Source organism: Bombina bombina, chromosome 4 (genome assembly GCF_027579735.1).
Source record: "Bombina bombina isolate aBomBom1 chromosome 4, aBomBom1.pri, whole genome shotgun sequence".
Taxonomy (NCBI): domain Eukaryota; kingdom Metazoa; phylum Chordata; class Amphibia; order Anura; family Bombinatoridae; genus Bombina; species Bombina bombina.
In genome coordinates, this window is record NC_069502.1 from 378,648,972 (window position 1) to 378,675,969 (window position 26,998).

The window sequence follows — 26,998 nt, forward strand, 5'->3', positions numbered from 1 at the left end:
CAGAAGTCCATCATCGGGATGAAGTCTTCTATCAAGCCGCATCTTCAATCTTCTTTCTTCTGGAGCAGAGCGGAGCCATCTTCTTTCCAACCGACGCGGATCCAACCTCTTCAACCGACGCCTACTCGCCGAATGACGGTTCCTTTAAATGACGTCATCCAAGATGGCGTCCCTCGAATTCCGATTGGTTGATAGGATTCTATCAGCCAATCGGAATTAAGGTAGGAATATTCTGATTGGCTGATGGAATCAGCCAATCAGAATCAAGTTCAATCCGATTGGCTGATCCAATCAGCCAATCAGATTGAGCTCGCATTCTATTGGCTGATCGGAACAGCCAATAGAATGCGAGCTCAATCTGATTGGCTGATTGGATCAGCCAATCGGAATGAACTTGATTCTGATTGGCAGATTCCATCAGCCAATCAGAATATTCCTACCTTAATTCCGATTGGCTGATAGAATCCTATCAGCCAATCGGAATTCGAGGGACGCCATCTTGGATGACGTCATTTAAAGGAACCGTCATTCGGCGAGTAGGCGTCGGTTGAAGAGGTTGGATCCGCGTCGGTTGGAAAGAAGATGGCTCTGCTCCGCTCCAGAAGAAAGAAGATTGAAGATGCAGCTTGATAGAAGACTTCATCCCGATGATGGACTTCCGACTTCAGCCCGATGATGGAGTTCTTCAGCCGCCGCTTGGATCCAGACTTCAGCCCGAGGATGGACGTCACTCTTCAGCCCCCCGCTTGGGCTTGGATCAATACTTCCAAGGCTTGGATCAAGACTTCCGAGGACGGATCGGTGAACCTGGTATGGTGAAGATAAGGTAGGAAGATCTTCAGGGGCTTAGTGTTAGGTTTATTTAAGGGGGGTTTGGGTTAGATTAGGGGTATGTGGGTGGTGGGTTGTAATGTTGGGGGGGGTATTGTATGTGTTTTCTTTACAGGCAAAAGAGCTGAATTCTTTGGGGCATGCCCCGCAAAGGGCCCTGTTCAGGGCTGGTAAGGTAAAAGAGCTTTGAACTTTTTAAATTTAGAATAGGGTAGGGCATTTTTTTATTTTGGGGGGCTTTGTTATTTTATTAGGGGGCTTAGAGTAGGTGTAATTAGTTTACAATTGTTGTAATATTTTTCTAATGTTTGTAAATATTTTTTTATTTTTTGTAACTTAGTTCTTTTTTATTTTTTGTACTTTAGTTAGTTTATTTCATTGTATTTATTTGTAGATATTGTATTTAATTAATTTATTGATAGTGTAGTGTTAGGTTTAATTGTAGATAATTGTAGGTATTTTATTTAATTAATTTATTGATAGTGTAGTGTTACGTTTATTTGTAACTTAGGTTAGGAGGTAACTTTTTAATTATTTTAACTATTTTAGCTATTAAATAGTTCTTAACTATTTAATAGCTATTGTACCTGGTTAAAATAAATACAAAGTTACCTGTAAAATAAATATAAATCCTAAAATAGCTATAATATAATTATAATTTATATTGTAGCTATATTAGGGTTTATTTTACAGGTAAGTATTTAGCTTTAAATAGGAATAATTTATTTAATAAGAGTTAATTTATTTTGTTAGATTTAAATTATATTTAATTTAGGGGGGTGTTAGTGTTAGGGTTAGACTTAGCTTTAGGGGTTAATCCATTTATTACAGTAGCGGCGAGATTCGGTCGGCAGATTAGGGGTTAATATTTGGTTAGGTGTTGGCGATGTTAGGGAGGGCAGATTAGGGGTTAATACTATTTATTATAGGGTTATTGAGGCGGGAGTGAGGCGGATTAGGGGTTAATAACTTTATTATAGTAGCGGTGCGGTCCGCTCGGCAGATTAGGGGTTAATAAGTGTAGGCAGGTGGAGGCGACGTTGTGGGGGGCAGATTAGGGGTTAATAAATATAATATAGGGGTCGGCGGTGTTAGGGGCAGCAGATTAGGGGTACATAGGGATAATGTAAGTAGCGGCGGTTTACGGAGCGAAAGATTAGGGGTTAATAATAATATGCAGGGGTCAGCGATAGCGGGGGGCGGCAGATTAGGGGTTAATAAGTGTAAGGTTAGGGGTGTTTAGACTCGGGGTACATGTTAGAGTGTTAGGTGCAGACGTAGGAAGTGTTTCCCCATAGCAAACAATGGGGTTGCGTTAGGAGCTGAACGAGGCTTTTTTGCAGGTGTTAGGTTTTTTTTCAGCTCAAACAGCCCCATTGTTTTCTATGGGGGAATCGTGCATGAGCACGTTTTTTAAGCTGGCCGCGTCCGTAAGCAGCGCTGGTATCGAGAGTTGCAGTGGCGTTAAATTATGCTCTACGCTCCCTTTTTGGAGCCTAACGCACTAAAAACCCAGCCATTCTGTGAACTCTAAATACCAGGGGTATTTAAAAGGTGCGGCCAGAAAAAAGTATGCATAGCTAACACACCCCTTTGGCCACAGAACTCTAAATCTAGGCGTTAGAAAACAAAATATCAAACTCTTCACTAACTCTCAAACAACTCTCAAAACCACCAAACACCTACCAACGCAACTAGCTCCCATGTCTTTCTCTCTAGAAGCGATCACAGGTAAAGAGCACAGGCGCAAACTGTTATTCTTATAGACAGGTCAGGTTACCATGGCAATGCACATGTTATGGCGCGCTTTTTGTTGAATCTGACATCGGTTGGCAGCACAAACTTACATACGGCCGAAAAGAGCGACTGCGCGCAACACTCTAATCTTTTCAATGGAAACCTGGTACTAAAATGGAGCCGTAAATTACTTTTTAGCTGTCGGCCACTTTGGTAGCTTATGGCTCAATTTTTAACAACTCAATGGAAGCGAGCTCTTAGTTGTGCAAAGATGGGGAATGGGTAATAAAGGGATTATCTCCCTTTAAGCATGTGAAGGAGATGAATATATTACAATAGGCCTGTCAAAAAAATCATAATTTAAAAATTGTAAAAAATTAATATATATATTTATCAATCCAAGAGAACAGTAACAAATGGCGCCAGCACTGTTTCTTTAAAAGTATAAAATCTTTTTTGAGGTGTCATCTTAGAAGGACAGCTCAATAAAGATTTTCTACTTTTAAAGAAATAGTCCTGGCGACATTTGATACTTTTCTCTTGGATTTATATACAAGAGGTGATACAGGACCCTCTGGCGGACGTGCACTCCAGTCTTTATTATGAACTTTAGTTGTTTTCACTAGTGCTGGACCTATTGCTCTTTTTAATATATATTTATAGAAATAATAATTTGCCGTGAAATTTGTATTTCATTTTCTTAGATTGTTAAAGATGTAGTTCTGCAAAAATCATATCTAATGGAAACATTTGAATTCATATTGAAATACACAGGAATATTAAATTTAATACACATTGTAGAAATCATAAAAATAATCAAAATTAAAGTTTTCTGTGAAATCTGGCATATTCTCTAAACATTTTCCCCCAGCAGAACTTGCAGTTTTATCATGCAAATTGAAAGTGGGCAAGATTGGGTAAAAATACACAAAACACGTATTACCCTAAAAGAAAAACACATGCACACAAAACTAGAGGTGATTGTAAGACACTATACACTGAAAGCAGAGTAATGTGATTTGTAATAAAGTATTCAGTTTTAAAGTGCACCCCCTGCTCCTTGTTAATTTCACTCATACCAGTTAAGGACCAGATTACAAGTGGAGTGCAAAATATTACTTTATAATACCAGTGCGCTTTAATAGGCTCTAATGGGAGCCTCGTTCTCATGCCGTGAGACACAGCATGAGGACTAATGCAGTGAAGGGGGAAAGTCATGTAACGATAGTCATCAAATATAAATACATATGTATTTGATTATATATATATATATATATATATATATATAAATATATATACTAGCCCTAAAGCCCATTCATACTGGCCATTCTTTGCAGTACATCGTTCCCACCCCTTGCTCTCTCTCTCCCCCTCTCTTTTGTGTTCTCTCCCCCTCTATTTTTTGCTCTCTCCCCTCTCTTTTGCGCTCTCTCCCCCTCTCTTTTGCACTCTCTCTCACTCCACCTCTCTTTTGCTCTCTCTCCCCCCTCTTTTTGCTCTCTCCCCCCTCTCTTTTGCTCTCTCTCTCTCCCTCTCTTTTGCTTTCTCTCCCCATCTCTTTTGCTCTCCCCCTCTCTATTGCTCTCTCTCCCCCTCTCTTTTGCTCTCTCTCCAACTCTCTTTTGCACTCTCTCTCTCCCCTCTCTTTTACACTCTCTCTCTCCCCTCTCGTTTGTGTTCTCTTTTGCGCTCTCTCCCCCCCTTTTGCATGCTCTCTCTCCCCCTCTCTTTTGTGCTCTCTCTCCCCCCCTCTCTTTTGCGTTCTCTCCCCCCTCTCTTTTACGTTCTCTCCCTCCTCTCTTTAGCGCTCTCTCTACCCCCCTCTCTTTTGCGCTCTCTATCCCCCCTTTCATTTGCTCCCTCTCTCCCCCTCTCTTTTGCTTTCTTTCCCCCTTCTCTTTTGCTCTCTCTCCCCCTCTCTTTTGCTCTCTGTCCCCCTCTCTTTTGTGCTCTCTCTCCCCCCTCTCTTTTATGCTCTCTCTCTCTCCCCCTCTCTTTTGCATTCTCTCTTTTGTGCTCTCTCCCCCCTTTTGCTCTCTCTCTCCCCCCTCTCTTTTGCATTTTCTCATTTGTGCTCTCTCTCCCCCTTTTGCTCTCTCTCTCCCCTCTCTTTTGCTCTCTCTCTTCCCCCTCTCTTTTGCTCTCTCTCTCCCCCCTCTCTTTTGCTCTCTCCCCACCCTCTCTTTTGCTCTCTCTCTCCCCCTCTCCCCCCTCTCTTTTGTTCTGTCTCTCTCCCCTCTCTTTTGCTCTCTCTCTCCCCCCTCTCTTTTGCTCCCTCTCTCCCCCTCTCTTTTGCTTTCTCTACCCCCTCTCTTTTGCTCTCTCTCTCCCCTCTTTTTTGCTCTCTTTCCCCCTCTCTTTTGCTCTCTCTTCCCCTCTCTTTTGCGCTCTCTCTCCCCCTCTCTTTTGACGCTCTCTCTCCCCCTCTCTTTTGCGTTCTCTCTTTTGTGCTCTCTCCCCCTTTTGTATTCTCTCTCCCCCTCTCTTTTGCGCTCTCTCCCCCCCTCATTTTTGCGCTCTCTCCCCCCCTCTTTTGAACTCTCCCCCCTCTCTTTTGCTTCCTCTCTCCCCCTCTCTTTTGCTTTCTCTCCCCCCTCTCTTTTGTTTTCTCTACCAACTCTCTCTTTTGCTCTCTCTCCCCCTCTCTTTTGTGCTCTCTCTCCCCCCTCTCTTTTGCACTCTCTCCCCCCCTCTCTTTTGTGCTCTCTCTCCCCCCTCTCTTTTGTGCTCTCTCTCCCCCCTCTCTTTTGTGCTCTCTACCCCCTCCTCTCTTTTGCTCCCTCTCTCTCCCTCTCTTTTGCTCTCTCTCCCCCTCTCTTTTACTCTCTGTCCCCCTCTCTTTTACGCTCTCTCTCCCCCCTCTCTTTTACGCTCTCTCTCTCTCCCTCTCTCTTTTGCATTCTCTCTTTTGTGCTCTCTACCTCCCTTTTGCTCTCTCTCTCTCCCCCTCTCTTTTGCATTCTCTCTTTTGTGCTCTCAACCCCCCTTTTGCTCTCTCTCTCTCCCCCTCTCTTTTGCTCTCTCTCTTCCCCCTCTCTTTTGCTCTCTCTCTCCCCCCTCTCTTTTGTTCTCTCTCTCCCCCCTCTCTTTTGTCCTCTCTCTCCCCCCTCACTTTTGTTCTCTCTCTCTCCCCCCTCTCTTTTGTTCTCTCTCTCCCCCTCTCTTTTGCTCTGTCTCTCTCCCCTCTCTTTTGCTCTCTCTCTCCCCTTCTCCTTTGCTCCCTCTCTCACCCTCTCTTTTGCTTTCTCTCCCCCCTCTCTTTTGCTCTCTCTCCCCTTCTCTTTTGCTCTCTCTCCCCCTCTCTTTTGCTCTCTCTTCCCCTCTCTTTTGCACTCTCTCTCCCCCTCTCTTTTATGCTCTCTCTCCCTCCTCTCTTTGCGTTCTCTCTTTTGCACTCTCTCCCCCTCTCTTTTGCGCTCTCTCTCCCCCCTCATTTTTGTGCTCTCTTCCCCCCCTCTCTTTTGAACTCTCCCCCCTCTCTTTTGCTTCCTCTCTCCCCCATCTCTTTTGCTTTCTCTCCCTCCTCTCTTTTGCTTCCTCTCTATCCCTCTCTTTTGCTTTCTCTCCCCCTCTCTTTTGTTTTCTCTACCCCCCTCTCTCTTTTGCTCTCTCTCCCCCTCTCTTTTGTGCTCTCTCTCCCCCCCTCTCTTTTGCACTCTCTCCCCCCCTCTCTTTTGTGCTCTCTCTTTCCCCTCTCTTTTGGGCTCTCTACCCCCCTCTCTTTTGCTCCCTCTCTCCCCCTCGCTTTTCCCCCTCTCTTTTGCTCTCTCTCCCCCTCTCTTTTGCTCTCTGTCCCCCTCTCTTTTACGCTCTCTCCCCCATCTCTTTTACGCTCTCTCTCTCTCTCCCCCTATCTTTTGCATTCTCTCTTTTGTGCTCTCTCCCCCCCTTTTGCTCTCTCTCTCTCCCCCTCTCTTTTGCTCTCTCTCTTCCCCCTCTCTTTTGCTCTCTCTCTCTCCCCTCTCTTTTGTTCTCTCACTCCCCCTCTCTTTTGTTCTCTCTCTCCCCCCTCTCTTTTGTTCTATCTCTCCCCCTCTCTCCCCCTCTCTTTTGCTCTGTCTCTCTCCACTCTCTTTTGCTCTCTCTCTCCCCCCCTCTCCTTTGCTCCCTCTCTCCCCCTCTCTTTTGCTTTCTCTCCCCCCTCTCTTTTGCTCTCTTTCCCCTTCTCTTTTGCTCTCTCTCCCCCTCTCTTTTGCTCTCTCTTCCCCTCTCTTTTGCACTCTCTCTCCCCCTCTCTTTTACGCTCTCCCTCCCCCCTCTCTTTTGCGTTCTCTCTTTTGCACTCTCTCCCCCTCTCTTTTGTGCTCTCTCTCCCCCCTCATTTTTGTGCTCTCTCCCCCCCTCTCTTTTGAACTCTCCCCCCTCTCTTGTGCTTCCTCTCTCCCCCATCTCTTTTGCTTTCTCTCCCCCCTCTCTTTTGCTTTCTCTCCCCCCCCTCTTTTGCTCTCTCTCCCCCTCTCTTTTGCTCTCTCTCTCCCCCTCTCTTTTGTGCTCTCTCTCCCGCCTCAATTTTACTCTCTCTCTCCACCCTCTCTTTTGCGTTCTCTCTTTTGCGCTCTCTACCCCCCTTTTGCATGCTCTCTCTCCCACTCTCTTTTGCTCTCTCTCCCCCCTCTCTCCTTCCTTTCTTTTGCTCTCTCTCCCCCTGCTCTTTTTCTCTCTCTCTCCCCCTCTCTCCCCCCTATCTTTTGCTCTGTCTCTCTCCCCTCTCTTTTGCGCTCTCTCTCCATCCCTCTCATTTGCTCTCTCCCCCCTCTTGTTTGCTCTGTCTCTCTCCCCTCTCTTTTGCTCTCTCTCCCCCTCTCTTTTTCTCTCTCTTCCCTCTCTTTTGCTCTTTCCCCTCTCTTTTGCTCTTTCCCCTCTATTTTGCTCTCTCTCCCCCCTCTATTTTGCTCTTTCCTCTCTATTTTGCTCTCTCCCCCTCTCTTTTGCTCTCTCTTTCCCCCTCTATCCCCCTTCTCTTTTGCTCTGTCTCTCTCCTCTCTCTTTTGCTATCTCTCTACCCCCTCTCTTTTGCTCTCTCTCTCCCCCTCTCTTTTTCTCTCTCTTCCCTCTCTTTTGCTCTTTCCCCTCTCTTTTGCTCTTTCCCCTCTATTTTGCTCTTTCTCCCCCCTCTATTTTGCTCTTTCCTCTCTATTTTGCTCTCTCCCCCTCTCTTTTGCTCTCTCTCTCCCCATCTCTCCCCCCTCTCTTTTGCTCTGTCTCTCTCCCCTCTCTTTTGCTCTCTCTCTCTCCATCCCTCTCTTTTGCTCTCTCTCCCCCTCTCTTTTTCTCTCTCTTCCCTCTCTTTTGCTCTTTCCCCTCTATTTTGCTCTCTCTCCCCCCTCTATTTTGCTCTTTCCTCTCTATTTTGCTCTCTCCCCTCTCTTTTGCTCTCTCTTTCCCCCTCTATCCTCACTCTCTTTTGCTCTGTCTCTCTCCCCTCTCTTTTGCTATCTCTCTACCCCTTCTCTTTTTCTCTCTCTTCCCCTCTCTATGGCTCTCTCTCCCCTCTCTTTTGCTCTCTCTCTCCCCCTCTCTTTTTCTCTCTCTTCCCTCTCTTTTGCTCTTTACCCTCTATTTTGCTCTCTCTCCCCCCTCTCTTCTGCATGTTGCCCTCTCTTCTGCTCTTCCCCCTCTATTTAGCTCTTTCCTATCTCTTTTTGTCTCTCCCCCTCTCTTTCTATTTCTCTCCCCTCTCTGTCACACTGACCGCCCCCGCCACGCCCCACCACGCCCCACCACGCCCCACCATGCCCATGTTCCCACCAGCCACGCCCATGTTCCTGTCCTGTCATGCCAACACTCCCCTGGTCACGCCTACGTCCCCACCCTACCACGCCCACTTTCGCTGCAACAGCATATCAGGTAAGGCCAGGTGTGTTTGTCATTGTGCTGTCTCTACTGCGCATGACAGCTTTGGACAAACACACTTGGCCTTTTATATATATATATAGGATATATACACTGTATATATATTTGTGTGTGTGTGTGTTGCATGTACATATATATTTATAGGGAACACACAGTTTCCATAGACAGTAATGTAAAGGCAGTTTTCAGTGCCATTTTCTTTCTAACACCACCCACACCTGCCAACTTTAATCCTTGATAACTGCTTCATGCAGTTTTTTTTTAAATGCTACTATTTTTTATTTTTAATAAGCACCACGCACTGTATTTTGTTAAAAATAATGTTTTGAGTGCTAATTGCTTGTAATGGCTGTGTGATGTGAGCCACCATGATCTGGAGACCTGTTACGAAGCACTCTTAGGGCAGGGGGTACATGTGCTTAAGGATACCCAGAGACTGCATGGAAATAAGGAATGTTAAATACCAGACACCCATAACTCTGTCTTATGTCCATGTCACCCTGTATCCATAGATACAGAATCGGTACAGAGTGTGAGTGCCCATTGTGGGAGCAATTGTGACTCTATATAATATTTAACCGTTTGGCTGCAGTCATTTCCCACCTGGGTGCTAAGCATTCTTTTTTTTTTAAATATATTATTTTTTTTTTTACTTTTTTATCCAGATTCCCAAGACTTATACCGTTGGAAAATTTAGGCAATTACCTTTTGAACGGTGGGTCTTGGGGGTCTGTAGCTGCTTAGATGCCGGAGATACAGGCTTCTAAGCAGCATGCCCCCATTTCCCTATATTGTCTATGGTTAATTTTATATAAAGTTGCGTGATGACGTCATCACGTCATTGTGCGTGATGTGCGTGATGTCACCACGTGAATCATGAAGCCCCAGTGAAGCCTCTCACTATTCAGGCCAGATCACTGGGGTGGGAGTAGGTAGGAGCCCCCAAATTGCCCTCAAGTTGGGTAAGTGCTAGTGACGGCTCTGAGCCGTCATCAGCACCTGACTGGGACAATTTGCGACAGCTCAGAGCCATTGTTAGTGCTCAAAGGGTTAAAAAGAGCTGTTTTAATGTTTTATAACAAGAGATGTTTTATTTCTGCTTCAGATCTTATTGTTTCTCAGGAGTCTATTTGGTTAATCTGATTACTGTTAAGTGTGTTGTTCTGTGATTATGTTAATGAGACTTCCCGCAAATTTGATTGTCTGAGTAAACTTCCCCCCAGTTACCGTTCAATAAAGAGTTAATTGTTCAGAAACCTGAGTGTTGCCTCAGTTCTGTTCACTTCACTAACATTAGACTGCAGTCAAAGGGATATACCAGGAGCTATTGGTCTGGATAAAGGGATATCCAGGACAAGGGAAGTGTTCTGATGGAGGTGCTTCATTACCAACTACTTAATTACAGGCTTACTGCTTCCTCCAGATTTGAATTTCCTGCTTCATCTAATATATTTGGACTACTTTCTCCCTACCCCTAAAAGTATATAGTTGAAACTCTTCTGACAAGGCCTATGTAGCTAAAATATGTGTCTAAGGTTAAGTGGATAAATATTTTCTTTAAATAAGCTTTTTGTTGTATCTCTGGGGTTAAGTACCCCATTTGGTTGGAGTTAATACATATACTTCACCTATGAAATACAAAATGTTCTGGGAGAACAAACAGCATCCGGGAAAACAAAATACTATATATCATTATTTTGTTATTTATTAAGAAGTGTAACATATATTTTTTTTTTTTTATTTGGCACAAATTTTAAACCAGTACAAGGTTACATTTTTTTTTAAATACTGATATAATATGAAACTTGCCTCTAAAAAATTATATAGATATATAGCCATTTCTAGTCCAGTTATATATATATATATATATATATATATATATATATATATATATATATATATATATATATATATATATATATATATATATATATATATATATATATATATATATATATATATATATATATATATATATATATATTATTAGGCAAGTTGTATTTTTGAGGATTAATTTTATTATTGAACAACAACCATGTTCTCAATGAACCCAAAAAAACTCATTAATATCAAAGCTGAATAGTTTTGGAAGTAGTTTTTAGTTTGTTTTTAGTTATAGCTATTTTAGGGGGATATCTGTGTGTGCAGGTGACTATTACTGTGCATAATTATTAGGCAACTTAACAAAAAACAAATATATACCCATTTCAATTATTTATTTTTACCAGTGAAACCAATATAACATCTCAACATTCACAAATATACATTTCTGACATTCAAAAACAAAACAAAAACAAATCAGTGACCAATATAGCCACCTTTCTTTGCAAGGACACTCAAAAGCCTGCCATCCATGGATTCTGTCAGTGTTTTGATCTGTTCACCATCAACATTGCGTGCAGCAGCAACCACAGCCTCCCAGACACTGTTCAGACAGGTGTACTGTTTTCCCTCCTTGTAAATCTCACATTTGATGATGGACCACAGGTTCTCAATGGGGTTCAGATCAGGTGAACAAGGAGGCCATGTCATTAGATTTTCTTCTTTTATACCCTTTCTTGCCAGCCACGATGTGGAGTACTTGGACGCGTGTGATGGAGCATTGTCCTGCATGAAAATCATGTTTTTCTTGAAGGATGCAGACTTCTTCCTGTACCACTGCTTGAAGAAGGTGTCTTCAAGAAACTGGCAGTAGGACTGGGAGTTGAGCTTGACTCCATCCTCAACCCGAAAAGGCCCCACAAGCTCATCTTTGATGATACCAGCCCAAACCAGTACTCCACCTCCACCTTGCTGGCGTCTGAGTCGGACTGGAGCTCTCTGCCCTTTACCAATCCAGCCACGGGCCCATCTATCTGGCCCATCAAGACTCACTCTCATTTCATCAGTCTATAAAACCTTAGAAAAATCAGTCTTGAGATATTTCTTGGCCCAGTCTTGACGTTTCAGCTTGTGTGTCTTGTTCAGTGGTGGTCGTCTTTCAGCCTTTCTTACCTTGGGCATGTCTCTGAGTATTGCACACCTTGTGCTTTTGGGCACTCCAGTGATGTTGCAGCTCTGAAATATGGCCAAACTGGTGGCAAGTGGCATCTTGGCAGCTGCACGCTTGACTTTTCTCAGTTCATGGGCAGTTATTTTGCGCCTTGGTTTTTCCACACGCTTTTTGCGACCCTGTTGACTATTTTGAATGTCAAGTCCTTCTTTTGACCCATTTTGCCAAAGGAAAGGAAGTTGCCTAATAATTATGCACACCTGATATAGGGTGTTGATGTCATTAGACCACACCCCTTCTCATTACAGAGATGCACATCACCTAATATGCTTAATTGGTAGTAGGCTTTCGAGCCTATACAGCTTGGAGTAAGACAACATGCATAAAGAGGATGATGTGGTCAAAATACTCATTTGCCTAATAATTCTGCACTCCCTGTATATATACAACAAGGGGGTTTGGTTAAGCAAACCTAACAAAAACATTTTATATATTAGCACACATATTGTGGGAGTGCTGCCAAAATGACCAAAATAAGTATAAGACAAAAACAGGTATTGGCGCACATCCAAACACATAAGACCACTTATTTTTACACATATTTTTAACATATTTTTAAATGCTGCAAAAAATTGCCTGCTTAATATTTTTTTAAACTTTTAAATAAAGTTGTGATCTTAGTCACAAAATATGGCCATATTCTGCTCAACCAGTCACCACTTACAAGGTGTCCCAAAATAGACTTGTCCTAACACTATAAAGTTTAGCCTTACAGGGCTGAATCATTCAATTCTAATATAACAAAATAGAATTCCAACACTGCAGTACTATGCCTCAAATCAAGACTGCACAGAATGAGACTCCCTGGCTTTATACACACAGAGTTAAATAGCATTGTCTGGAACACACCTTAGCATGGTAGTGTGCTTTAACCAAAGGTATTTGGTCAGTCCCCCTTAAATTTAAGAAATACAACAAGGGGGTTTGTTAAGCACACCTAACAAAAACATTTCATATATTAGCACACATATTGTGGAAGTGCTGCCAAAATGACCAAAATAAGTATAAGACAAAAACAGGTATTGGCGTACATCCAAACATTAAGCAGGCAAATTTTTGCAGCATTTAAAAAATATGTTAAAAATATGTGTAAAAATAAGTGGTCTTCTGTGTTTGGATGTGTGCCAATACCTGTTTTTGTCTTATTAGCATAAAGAAGTTGTTTGATGTGGTAATGTAAACCATTTGATTTAATTGAATAGAGAAATCCAGCAAAAATTGCATGTTCTCTATATAAAAGATATACAATGCAGTGGAAAGTATACTTGTTAATGATGATGTGAACTGATTTCAAGACAACAGCTATGCTTTTGCAAAGTGTCTTCTTGAAATATATAATAAGCTTTTGTCATTTTTTTTTTTTTTTTTAAAGATTTTATTGAGGTTGTGCGAAAACATTACAACTTATCTAAGACATGTCAGTAAAACAAATATAAATGGTACATTTCAATGTGACAGTTGATATATAGATAGAAGACAAAAGTCTCAATAGGAATAAACTTATGGAACCTCTTTTTCTATTTTACATGAACTAAGGTTAACATATTGAGTGGTCGTTTTAGGATTTATGGGATTAGAATATTTAACAAATAGTACAATAAATGGTAGCGAAAAATGAATAAGGTAGGGTTAAAGGAAAGTATGTAGGTATTTGCGTCTGATGGGATATGTGGTATAGATAGTTATTGCAATTGAGACTGTGGGTATGTTGTGTTTAAAGGAAACTAAGCAAATGGTAGAAATAGCGTGGAAGAGCTAGTATAGCTGGTATGGTAATAGAATATGTAAATAGGACTAAGTAGAGTACGACATAGGCAAGATAAGCCGTGTAGTTAAGTCTCCTGAATTAGGAGGTGTATTATTAAGTGGGGGGGGGAGGGGGGGTGGTAGATTAAATAAGATGTGAAAAACATGATATACATACTTCTAAATGCTGGTTATCTAAGCAGTAGCCATAACGAGGACCAGCCTCATTATAAGTATCTAAGCCTGGCAAATTCTTAAAGCTGGATAGATATTCTAGGACATTAAATCTAAGGCTTGGGTGCATGAATGCCAAAGCAGAAAATAAGATTGCCACGGGACATGGGCCCAATGTCCAGCGGCAATACATGGGAAGTCACTTCAGACCCACTCAAGTACTATTTATAGGCAGTAGGCATATAGGTTGCTCGGCAGTAAACATGTACGACTGTAAGTGCACACTCCACAAAAAGAGTGTGGCTGAAAGGTGGCGCCACTATTAAAGTGTATCTCAATCTTAGAATCATGTCAGAAGTCAGGATTAGGCTTGCGTGTTAGGTATTAAACTGCTAGTAGTCTTACCAAAATCTATGTATATATATCATTATACTAATAGAGAGCCTTGCGATCTCCATAGAACAGTGTAAAGAAATCATTTCAATAAAGAGTTTGAAATGTCAGGGTACAAGCAATGAACAAAATTAAGTATATGCGTAGGAGATAAGTTAGTATAGAGTGCAACAGACAAATAAACAAAACAGAACAATTATTAATCAAGGAGAGTTTCATCAAAAAGCAATGATGCCCTATTAAGCCCATATATCTATAATGGTACCAATGTGTGGCGCATATGAGTGTTCGCCAAATAAACAATATAGAAAGATATCAAGGCTATCAGAAAACTGTCTACTAGGGGAGTGCCAAAAGTACAAATAACATAAAGTGTATATTACAATAGGATGGATAAACATAATAGAACAAGCAGGTAGAAGTTTCATGGATGGTTCCTGCTACTTTCAATGTGCATGCTGCTGTCATACATTGTAGAGTAAATCAGGCAAGCTATTAACAAAGAATATGGATGAGTAGCAATTGCTCAGTCTAACAAGTCAGTAAGAAACAATAAAGTGTATGGTGGAGAGAACAGGACATAATACATATAAACTCATAAAACCAGGGATATTTAAGCTAGCATTTTTTTAACTAATTGCATAAACAAACACAGTTAACCTGGGAACTTATGAGCAAGGATAAAAGTTAACCCAATTGTAACATATGGGGTCTGTGTGGCCACACTCTGAAAAATATAGCATACAAGTACTAAAATGTGGCTCACAAACATAGTCTACTGACCTGTAAAAGGATAGACACACCCTTAACCCCTTGATCTGTGATGCCATAAAACTATCAATTGCTTTAATATGACCTATTATTATATGCAGCCTGTTTGGTAACTTATGTCATCTTATTAAATTAACTGTTAATAACAATATAAATTAAGCAGACCCAACTTGTGCCTGATTGCAACGTCCCTTGCTATTACATAGACGCTGAAACCAAAATCAGAATAAATAAAAGTACAAGGATAAATCCCCCTAGAGGGCTAGTCAGCTCCGCATTGTAGAAGCATGTGTCTCTCTTTTACCAGTTTACACTGCCGCTTCCCTTATATAACTGTTTAAAACAATCGGCCTGGGTGCAAAATAAACAAATGTATGCCTTACATGTTAAAAGGTGTTAGGGAAAAAAAAAAAAAAACTCTCCCGAGAAACCCTGCTACCATCAGCCATATAGATAGGTTGCAGTCCAGTGATGGGATGATAGAATTACTGATAAAGAGTCCAGTCTTTTCCTAGAACAGAGAGGTTACTATGATGCGATGTGCCAAGATGGGGATTTCCTTACCCCATACCGGACCGGAAATCAGGACAAAGTCTCCGGGTCACCGCGCTAAAGCTCTGAGTTGTAGCAATTGGGCTATACCGGGTAAGGCAGTCCGGAGGTAAGAAAAGTTCTAGTAGCAGGCGGGAATGTCCGTTCCAGTCTGCACGATCTTGCGCCGAAGATTGTAAGAGAGGCTCTGAGGCACAATGTGGAACATGCGGGCCCGATGTCAAGATGAGCAAATGTGCGCCATGCAACTCAAGGGTTCTGCTTGTGCGGCCGAGTAGCAAGGCTGGTCCAAGCGCTCTAGGTGTGGTCATACTGACTTGAGGTATAGCTCCTAAAGTACCGGGAGTAGTCCCCAATCCTGTGGCTGTCTTGTGATCACATTGGACCTCTGCATCATCAGAGTTGAGAGGTTGAGCAGCGTGGGTTATAATCTTTATCGCTGCCTGCTTAGGCTGCCTGCTTAGGCTCCGGATAGAGCACTGCACCTGTCCAGGAAAATATGTATTTGCACCATAATGCAATCCGCTTCCTCCATTCTTAGGTAGATTAGTAACTCCTCGGCCTGAGGATTCCAAAGTAATGGTTTGAGACAAATGTTACTCACAACTACAGGTGCTAAGTGGGCCACAAGATGGCTGCTGCAAATAGCGTGTTCAGTGTCGCACGCATCAGGGTTTTAGGGATCTATAGTTGTAGTAATGCTCCCTTTCAGCGAAATTATTAAGAACAGCCAAGGCTTCAGATCTTCATTGGTAGTGAGATAGTTGAATATTTGAGCACAGACAATTGCTAATTGTATTTTTTATATATCATATGTATAGAGCTGTAGAAAAGTGCGACCGTCTGGCTTCACAGTTGACTCCGCCCCACAGCTTTTGTAATTTTTTTAAATAACTGTGCGCAATCTTATAATTTACTGTTACCTCTCTGATGAATTGTGATCTCTCACACAAAATGCATGCGAGGCCTCCCTTTGCACTAGATGGGGGGGGGGCACCTATCACCCTGTGTACCATTATACACAATAAAACTATTGAAGTTTGCACCAGACCAGATTGCTGTTGTTCTTCCTGGTTGGCCTACTGTTACTGATGGACAAGAGCAACATTTTTATGTTACCAAAAATAAAAACAACTACCTATGAAGCGGGATGTATTCTGTTAATTGACACTTTCCTTAGGGAAGTAAATCAACAATGAATTGGGATTTTACAGTAAGAAGATTAAAACAACTGAAAATGCGCTGACATTAAGACAGATTCTAGAACTACTCTGTAGATAAGATTAGTCTATAAATCAAACAGTATTACTATTCCAGGGATGGCAATCTGGTGGCCCATGTTCCACACAAGGCTTTGTTTACTAGTTGTTGTGGCCTCCAGGAAAAATAAGAACTAAGAATGTGTGCCATAGTTTTGTGGCCCTTGAATAAAGAGGAACTAAAAATCTGTGTATTAGGGACTGTTGTTGGGCAAATAAGGTGGTTACATTTCAAAATAACGCCCTTCAACAGAGAATAATAAAAAGACGATACCCTGCAACTAGGGATGGTTGAATGTGTTTATATTCAAATTCGAATGTTAGAACACATATTATTGTAGAAATTCGATTTACATAATAGAATGTTGATAAGAACGAATATTCTTAAAAATTCGATTTTCGAATGTTATTTACAGTTTTCGAATGTCACATTCGAATCTCACATTCGAATTCGAATGTGACATTCGAATTTGAATGTCACATTCAAATTCGAATATTACATTTATAAAACACAGTAATAGACTAGAAATAGCTAAAAATTCTATTATTCGAATGAAAATTTTCGAATTTTATTAAAAAAATTTAAAACTAAAATTCAAAAATAGAATGTTATAATGTTATATAAACATTCGAAATTTGATTCGAACGAACGAATGTATCAAAATTCGTTTTAAATTTCTAATTTTTAGAAACATTTACCCATCCCTACCTGTAACCTTACCACAATCTCGCCCAGTGCTACTGGACATTTTTAGGAACTACATTAATATCTGTGTGTTTAATAGCCATACATTTATATGTGTCCCATAAAGGGTTATTAAACAAAAAATACATGCCAGACATAATGATGTATTCAAAGCAAAGACTAAACTTAGAAAAATATGTAGATATACAGTATATTTAAAATTATATTAGTTGTTTAAATATTAAATATATAAAAGTTATGTTTCTATTAAGCAAATCCCCAGAGACTTCCGGGCTTCACATTCAAACAGGAAGAAGCAAGCAGCCAGGGTAGCGTTATAAAGATAAAAAACTATTCTTTATTGGAGACACATAAAACAAGAAGAGCCTCAGCTCTGTAATGGCAATCCAGGGTCTGTAACGACAACTGCAGACATGTTTCGTGTGGCTCCTCCACACTTGATCACTGCTGTCTGTTGTCGTTACAGAGACCTACTTATACAGGCTAAAATATTATTCAATTATACAATTAACTAAAAACACTTGTTAACCCTTTCATGCCTTTGTACCAATAAATATACACTTAGAGGAGCAAATAAACACATATTAATAAATGTACTTTATATTGATTTTTACTCTCTCTCTTTCTCTTAGCATTTTCAGCATATTTATAATTGATGTTTAACAGATTTTTGACAGATTTTTAACAGATTTTTAACAATTAGTACCTAATACTGCATAGGGGCTTTTATATCACTGTGCCACATTATTTGGCTACCTTCAGTGTTAATACAAGCAAATATATAAATATATGATATTTATTTTCACATTTATATGTTAAGTACTGCTTTGTCCCTATGTATTGGGTATATGATACCCTGATTAAATCTGTGTCTTATGCAATTGGGTTTTTAAATGAATAGGTTTACATCACTCTCTTTGTTTATTCCAGAAGGGGATCTAGTATTTAATAAAAAGATCCATTTTGCCTCTTTGTAGTCAAGTTTATAGATTCTGTCACCTATATATCTTCCATAGTATATTATATGTTCCTTGAGGGGGTTGTCATCTCCATAGACGTGGGCGGCTTCCCACCAACCCATAAATTTGGCCCCCATAGCTGTCCCACGCCCCTGGAGATAGCAACCTCCCTCAAACATAAAAAAATAGTGAGTTAGCAGAAATTCTACTGCCGTAAGCAAAAAATATTTGATGTCCTCTGAGTAATTGGAAAAATTATTGAGGAAATATGATATAGCTGCTAACCCCTGGTGGTGTGGGATAGATGTATACAAGGATGTAACGTCTATAGTGATGAAACGGTACGTTTCCTGCCATTTGAGATCCTTCATTTGATTTAATATCTGAGTGGAATCTCGAACATAACTCATAAGTTCTCCAACCAATGGTTGTGGAGATATGTGTCGACTAATTCTGATAGAAGTTCAAGAAGTGACCCCACTCCAGATATGATGGGTCGCCCTGGCAGATTCTTGCTGTCCTTATGTAGTTTAGGAACAAAATAAAAGATAGGTGTATATGGAGTAGAGGGTAATAGTGTATCTAATAGTGATTCTTAAATGGCTCCTGCTTGTTGGCCTAATGTGAGGATGTCAGCTAGTTGTACTTTAAATTTATTTGTAGGGTTAAAAGTTAATTTAACATATACTTCCTCATCATCAAGCTGTCTGTGGGCCTCTGAGATATAGTAATCTCGATCCATAATAACTATGTTCCCTCCTTTATCGGATTCCTTTATTACAATACTTGTGTTGTTCCCCAACTTTTTTAGGGCTGCATGTTGTTCATATGTTAGGTTGTGTCTGTATTCATCTTTAGATCCTTTCCCTTTTATCACATTTTCTGATAATATGTTTAGCTTATTTTTAACCGTTCGCTGAAATACATCTATGCTCTTACTTCTGCTGTTAACTGGGTAAAAGGTACTTTTTTTTCATGCTCGGTATAAAGACTAGAGGGGTCATTTTAGCCTCATCTTCCACTAAATTCTCATTCAACATTGTGGTTAGATCTAGAATTAGACACTGTTCATCAAAGGGAAGTTGATTTTTGTTCATGGGGTGGTGTATCTGAGAGTGTTCCAGATTGGCCTGTCCAGCACCGTCCTGAGATTCTTAGAAATTATTCTTTTTTTTCATAACATTATTTTATTGGGTTTTTCAAACAAACATTTAACATAAAAGAAAAGGTCTCATTACCAGAATTACATTTTTACCTTGAGTAATACCGTACAATAGTCATATTCCAACCTATAAATCATATTATCTTTACAGGGATTACCTCATTACTTTCATTAGTACCTTAAAATTTACATCACATTATACGCTTTATGACAGACAATATTTTGGTTACATGCCATGATATATTCTTCAAGTGCTACATAATATAAGAGGGGAAGAGAGAGAAAAAAAAAGGAATGGTCTCTCCTTGTGGAACAGATATTATCTTAACTTTAAGCCCAGAGTTGACTTATATCTATCCAGTGATTTGGTAGCTCACTCTCTAAAACCAGAGAAAGCAATATTGGGGAGTTATGAAATCTAGCTATAAATTGGTGTTGCAGCGGTACTGGCCAAGTACATATAAATTTCTTCCATTTTGCAAAAAAGGCTCGAAAATGTGTTTCCAGATTAATTTTAGCATCATAAGATTCAATTGTCATTTGTAACGTTAATATGTTTATTAATTCGGGAATAGTAGGAATCATTAGTGTTTTCCATTCTCTAAATAGTTGATTTCTAACAGTCATTATGGTAAAATTGATAAAGAGTTGCTCTCCTTTATTTCTTCTATCCTAGTCTAAAAGAAGAATCTGGCAAAATGTAATGTAATAGTAATTTTTTTCTCGAGGTATTTGTTTAACCAATAGTTAACTTTTCTCCAGTATTGATTGATTTTAGGACATGCCCATATACAGTGAATAATATCTGCCATTTCTTCTTTGCATTTAAAACAACAACTTATTTGTCTAATTTTAGAGATCTTATACAATCTATATGGGGTAAAATAATAGTTGTTAAGTAATTTTATTTGAGATTCCTGCCAACTTATATTACTAGTTGCTTGGGTTGAGAGAGATATACTCTTTACAATATCCTGTTCTGTTACATTTGGGATTAATTTCAATATATTTTCTTTAAGATTTCTTATATTATTTTGACCGGACTTAGCAATTAAGGATTTATACCAATAGGAGGTTGATCTTCGACCTATCTCATACAATTTAATTCCGTTAGGAATTTCTTTAGCGCCCCACTCCAATCCATTTATTCTACTCAGTTGCATAGCATAATTTCTTATCTGCAGATAGGCATAAAAATTCTTGGACAGAAGAACATATCTAGCAGAAAGATTTTCAAATGACTGTAATGTCTTATTGTTATCTTGAAAGAGCTGGGACACATAGACAAGTCCCTTCCTCTTCCATTCATGAAATACCAGATCCCGTACTCCCGGTGTGAAGTCGGGATTACCTGTAATGGGTAGTAAATGGAGGGACTTTGAATCATGCGCCAACTCTTTACAATACTTCTGCCATGCAATAATAATATTAACAAAAGTCAGACTATATGCAATATTACTTGGTAGCCTCTTTACTGTACAGTGTAGTAAAGCTCTCAAATCGAATGGTTCAGCTAGTTTTGTTTCTATTTCATAATGAGTAACATAATTTGCTTCTGATACAAACTTTATCATACTAATCCAATTATAGTATTCTATACTAGGCAACGCTAAACCCCCATATATTTTTTGTTGGGTTGATTTAATCCTCGATATTCTAGGCCGAGTCTTTCCCCAAATAAACAATGAACATGCTGTATAAAACCTTTTAATATCTTGTTTTGTAATAAATAAAGGAAGATTACGTAGCAAAAACAAGATTCGTGGAAAGAAGATTGTCTTTATTAACATAAACTTAGCGGAAATAGATAGGTAATATAGTTTCCAATTTTTCATCTCATTTGCGATATTAGCGAATATATCCTCATAGTTAAGCCTGTACCATTCACTTGGATTTTTAGAAATTTTAATTTCCAGATATTTCATATTTTCTACTTCCTTAAATACATGTAGTAAATTACTGTTCAAAGTCTTATGAATCCACAAAATCTCGGACTTTGAGGGGTTAATTCTATAACCAGAAAATTTACTAAAACAATTAATTAGCCCAAGGGAGGATTGTGGTATGCTATGCCTTGTATCACTTAAATATAATAAGAGATCGTCTGCATAGAGGGATAAGATGGCTCTCTGGTCTCCCAATGCTATACCTTCTAGCTCTTGTCTTAGCCATACTGCCAGTGGTTCTAATGAAACGTTAAATAGAAGGGGTGACAAGGGGCATCCTTACCTCGTACCCCTCTGCAGTGTAATGTGTTGTGACAAAAGGCCATTAACTAATAATTGTGATCTCGAGTTTTTATATTTTTTTCTAAGCATGTTAACTATATTGCCAGAAAACCCAACATTTTCTAGCGCCAAAAACAGGTGTTCCCATATAATCGAATTGAAAGCCTTTTCAGCATCTAATGTAACTAAAGCAAGGTCTGTCTTTATTTTAGGTTTCTCTCTTCCTTTATTATAATAATTGTCTACAGTCAAGAGTACTTTCCGAATGTTACGAGCTACATTTCTTGCTGGTATGAAGCCTGTCTGGTCACTATGAATTATTGCTCCAATAACTTTCTTAAATCTTTGGGCCATTATTGTCATCAGCAATTTATAGTCATTATTTAAAAGGGATATAGGTCTATATCTACCTGGATCCTCTGGGTCTTTACCTTTTTTATATATAAGCGTTATAATTGAGTCTAAAAAATATAAGGAATTCATCTGGCTTTCACTCAAATAATAATTGAATAGTTTAGTTAGAGTAGTTGATACCTCTTTATTTAAAATTTTATAGAATTCGGTAGGTAGCCTATCTGGGCCAGGGGCTTTATTTTGTTTCATATTTTTCATGGCACTTTCGCATTCGTCTACTGTTATTGGCTGATTAATCATCATTAGGTCATCCTCATTAATCTTTGGTAGTTTAACGTTCTGCCAGAACTTCTCTTGCTCTACTTCATCTATTTTTACCTTAGCATACATTTTTTGGTAGTATTTTTAGAATATATCACGAATTTCAGTAGCCTGGGTATATTTTCACTCTCCATCTCTAATACTTGTTATTATATTCTTGTTTTTCCTAATTTTATAGATTCTTGCTAGATGCTTAGCGGTAATACCTTGGAATCCTTGATAAAAGGCTCTATTTTTTAGATCTTCTAGTGACCAAGCTTCTTTCATGAAAAGCTCCCTAGCTCCTTTAGCTTGTTTATATTTATTCCAATGAATATTATTCGGCTCGCTCAGGTATCTCCTATACGCATTTTTAAAGGGACAGTCAAGTATAAATTAAACTTTCATTATTCAGATAGGACTTTTAATTTAATTGACTTTCCAATTTACTTTTATCATCAAATTTGCTTTTTTCTCTTGGTATTCTTAGTTTAAACTAAACATAGGTAGGCTCATATGCTAATTTCTAAGCCTTTGAGGGCTGCCTGTTATCACATTCTTTTTAAATCTCTTTTCAACACAAAGAGACAGAAAGTACACGTGGCTTATATAGATAACATTGTGTTCAGGCACAGAAAGTTATTTAAGATCTAGCACAATACAATGCTAAATTTAAGACAATAGATAATAAACAGTCACAGTCATGTGATCAGGGGGCTGGAAGAAGGTTCCTAGATACAAGGTAATCACAAAGGTAAAAAGTACATTAATATAACTGTGTTGGCTATGCAAAACTAGGGAATGAGTAATAAAGGGATTATCTATCTTTTAAAACAATAACAATTCTATGGTTGACTGTCCCTTTAAGTTGGTTAGCTAGTTGAGTCTCTTGTTGTTTATATTTCTTCTTTTTTTTAACCATTTATGATTTTATCTCACCTCTCAGGACAGTCTTACCAGCTTCCCAAATAATTTCTAGTTTGTGTAAATATCCTATATTGTTTCTATAGTACTCTCTCCAGGCTTCCACCAGCCAATTTCTAAACTGTGTATTGTTTGACGTATAATTTGGGAAATGGATAATGTTATTACTCTTGCCCTCTAAGGTGGATATCTGTAATTTTAAACTCACTATCGCATGCTCCGACAGAACGATATCCGAGATTTGTGACTCAACATCCAGAGATAGCAGTCTCTCTTCTAAAAGAAATAAGTCTATTCTTGAAACATTTTTATGTGTTTTTGATTCACATGAATAGTTATGTATATCGAGATGTTGTATTCGCCATATATCTTTTAGATTTAGAGTTTTACAAAAATCCCTAAAAAATTTAGCTTCTCTTGCATAATATCTTGGAGAGCTTATCCGAAACCGGTCTATCTCTGGGTGTTGAGCCATATTAAAGTCTCCGGCGATCATTAAATTGCATTCCAAATAAGGGATCAATTTATTTTTTATTTTATTCCAAAACTGAACATCGAGTTCGTTTGGTCCCTATATATTAAAAAATGTCCAAAGTCTATTGTTTAATTCTATTTGTATAATAATATATCTGCCCAATGGATCTAGTTCCTGTTTTGTGATTTTATAGCTAAGGTTCTTATTGAATAAAATAGCCACTCCACATTTTCTACGATTACATGGTGTGGCCACTACCTCTGCAATCCATCCAACCCTTAACTTATCAATTTCAGATGCCTTTAAATGCAATTCTTGTAAAAAGATTATATCAGGTTTCTGGGATTTAAGCCATTTCAGAACATTCTTTCTTTTAATTGGGGATGTTATCCCTCCCACATTCCATGATACCAGCTTGAGCTTAGCAATCATCTCTGATCTAGTATATTCTCATACTTTTATCGCTAGGAGGGGGTAAAAAAAAAAAAAAAAAAAAGGAATCTAACTTTCTCCCCCTATACAGAAATTTATATTTAACCAATAATTCTATCTTCAAAACAAATTGTATTAATTTCTTTTAATTACCTGTAGCACTTTAAAAACATGAGCAAAACTTAAAAAATTCACATCACACTCCCTTCTATCAGGGAAGAAATTAAAACACATAATTACAATTATCAACCATATTTCAGCCATTTCATATACCTAAATCAGTCTTTTCTGAAGTGAGCTTAGTTTAACTCCTATCTATCTTGCAGTTAAGGAGTAAAATTATTTTTCCTCTCTATGGTTATAAGATTTATTTTATATTTTTCAAGAAAGAGGATCACTTCTGATATATTATTTAGTATATGAGTAGCCTCATCCAGATCAACCAATATTTGTGCAGGATATCTCATTCTAGCTCTATATCCTGCTTTGATTATAGATGTACAATAAGGGGCCATTTCCTTACGTTTAGTAGTAGTTTCTAATGAAAAATCTTGAAACAAATGTATGTGTATATTACCCATCATTAATACATTTATTTTTCTGAAGTGTCTTAAAATATTCAATTTGTATTGGAAGTTAAGGTAACGTATGACCACAATACGGGGTCTACTGTTCCCATCGCTGAATCTTTTTATCTGTCCTGTCCTATGTGCCCATTCCACTAATACCCCTTCTGGTTGGATACTCATTCCAAGCAATTGAGGAAGCGTTTGGGAGGCAAACTTTATTCTTTATTAGGTCTTCAAATTCTCTAGTCTCTGGCACTCCTACCACTCTGACATTATTACGCCGGGACCTATCTTCCAGGTCTTCTATTTTGGATTGTAAGGTTTTTACCTTAGCGTCATATTCTCTATGTTGAACCTCCTGGGTATTTCTATAAATAAAACCCTGGTTTCTACTTCGGCAATTCTGTTTGAGAATTGTCGAAATTCGTTTGTTAATCCCGCTATTTCTTTTTTTAGAGATTCGAACTTGGGGAGTATAAGGTCGGCTAATTGATTAAACATTACATTAACCTCAGGGTTTTGTGTGGATGTACTTGTTGTATCAATTGAATTATCTAGAGCAGATCTAGGTTTTTTGTCCTTTTTAGCAGGCATTGCAGGAGATCTATTTTTAGAATTAGTGATAAACCTTTCCATAGGTAGTGAAAAAATAAACCTATGTATTCCAAAAATGTCACTGTGCTACAGTGAGGGAAAAAAAAAATGTGAGTGAATAGTGATAGGTGCCAACTAAGGATATCTAATAGTGTATAGAGGGAGAGTGAAATCTAGCTTAACTCCTTTCTTCTTCCTTATCTTTACAGATAATTTTCAGTGCTGTCTAATATCATGTGGAATAAGTTGTGTTAATAGTGTTAGTGGTGTTAACCACTTTAAAAAAATAAATGGTTAATAAAGATGACAATTAAGGAGGTGGAGATCCAGTGGGAGGAGCACAGGTGTAAGGTCAGGTAGACACCTGCTCCACATCTCCCAAACGAGCTATTGGCAGAGGGAAAACGTGCCGAACACCCTAGACCCTGGGCAGCTTGTTAAAGCTAATTACATTCGGCTACCGGTTCTCCCAACAGTGCTAAGACACCGCACTGAATACAGACTAATAAATGGTAAACATGGTCGTATAAACTTCCATAAACTTTGACAAAAGACTGAATCAAAATTAAAAGCTCCTACCTGCATAAGGTTTTTTCTCCTTTTCCTACAACTGGAAATACAACCTGAAAACTAAAAGCTAAAACAAGTTTGTCCCAGATTTAGCGGAAAAAAGGAGCAGGCTGAACTTTATATTTTGACTCCCAGCCCTATAGCCTTACGGACAGCACATTAATATTGGAGAGGGGGAGCAGGAGAAGACGCTGCATCACGGACTTCATCTCCAAACGTAAACCTGCCTGACTCACCTGGAACCTATCTGACTGCAGGTGGAGACCTGGAGAATAGTGCCGGTGGCTGATCGCGGGCCGAGTAGGAGAGCCGGACGGCGGCGAGCCTTGAGAACGGTGGAGACCGGCAGTCCCTTGTTTCTTCGACTCTGGTTGTGTCCTTCCCCCAGGTGGCCTGGATCCATCAAGCAAGGGGGAGAGGCGCCGACACATACATTCGCTTTAGCAGATACAAGCAGACAGACGAGTCGCCCCTGGATGGTAAAGATATCTGCAAACACAGAGCCGGAGGCGTACACCTACCTGAGCTTGCTCAAGATCTCTGCTGAAATCCTTGGCTGTGGAGTATTATCCTGTGAGGGCTTTAAGCAGCACCCTGTCTCACCAACAGTGAAACGGCACCCCGAAAATTCGGCTACCTCTTTTGCTTGGAATACCGGTGTTCCTCCCCCCACCGATGCTGCGAGGGGGGGTTCCGGTCACATGATTTGTTTAAAGACCCTCTCCTTGATCCAAAAGAACGGTTAAACAAGATCCCCATGGACAGGGGCCAGGTACTGTGTTCATTTGTAATAAAGGAGGGGGAAAAGAAAACAAAAAGAAGAGTTCAATTGTTATTCTTTTGAGTAAAACTGTATGGACTATTTGTATAAAATTGTTTTATTGCTATTTGATAACATATAGAGGAGCATAAATTGTTTCCAAGCTTCAAAAAAAAAAAATAATACTAATTTTTCTCCCACAGAATTTGTCATCTAGGCCTGCAACCTTTTAAAAAAAAAAGAATTTTTTTTTTTTTTTTTTTTTTTTTTGCATAGGTGTGTTATCTTTTTCCGATCCTAACCCAGGTTGAAAAGGAATATTAGATATTAAAAAAGGGTCCCTGAACCAAACTAAGATATTTAGGCTGTTGAAAGACACTGTCAAAATCAAAGTATTATTCAGCTTATAGGCACTGACTAAGTAGGACTTTGTGTAAAGTATAAGACATTTTTACCTGAACTATAAAAATATTACTGCTACTAATAGTGATTAGACTAGAGGCAATTTTAAGTATTTAAAAAATATACCAACAAGCTAGAAAAACTTGCTTTTTTCTTCCCTTTTTCAGTGGTCACTAAAAGAAAAATTACTAACCA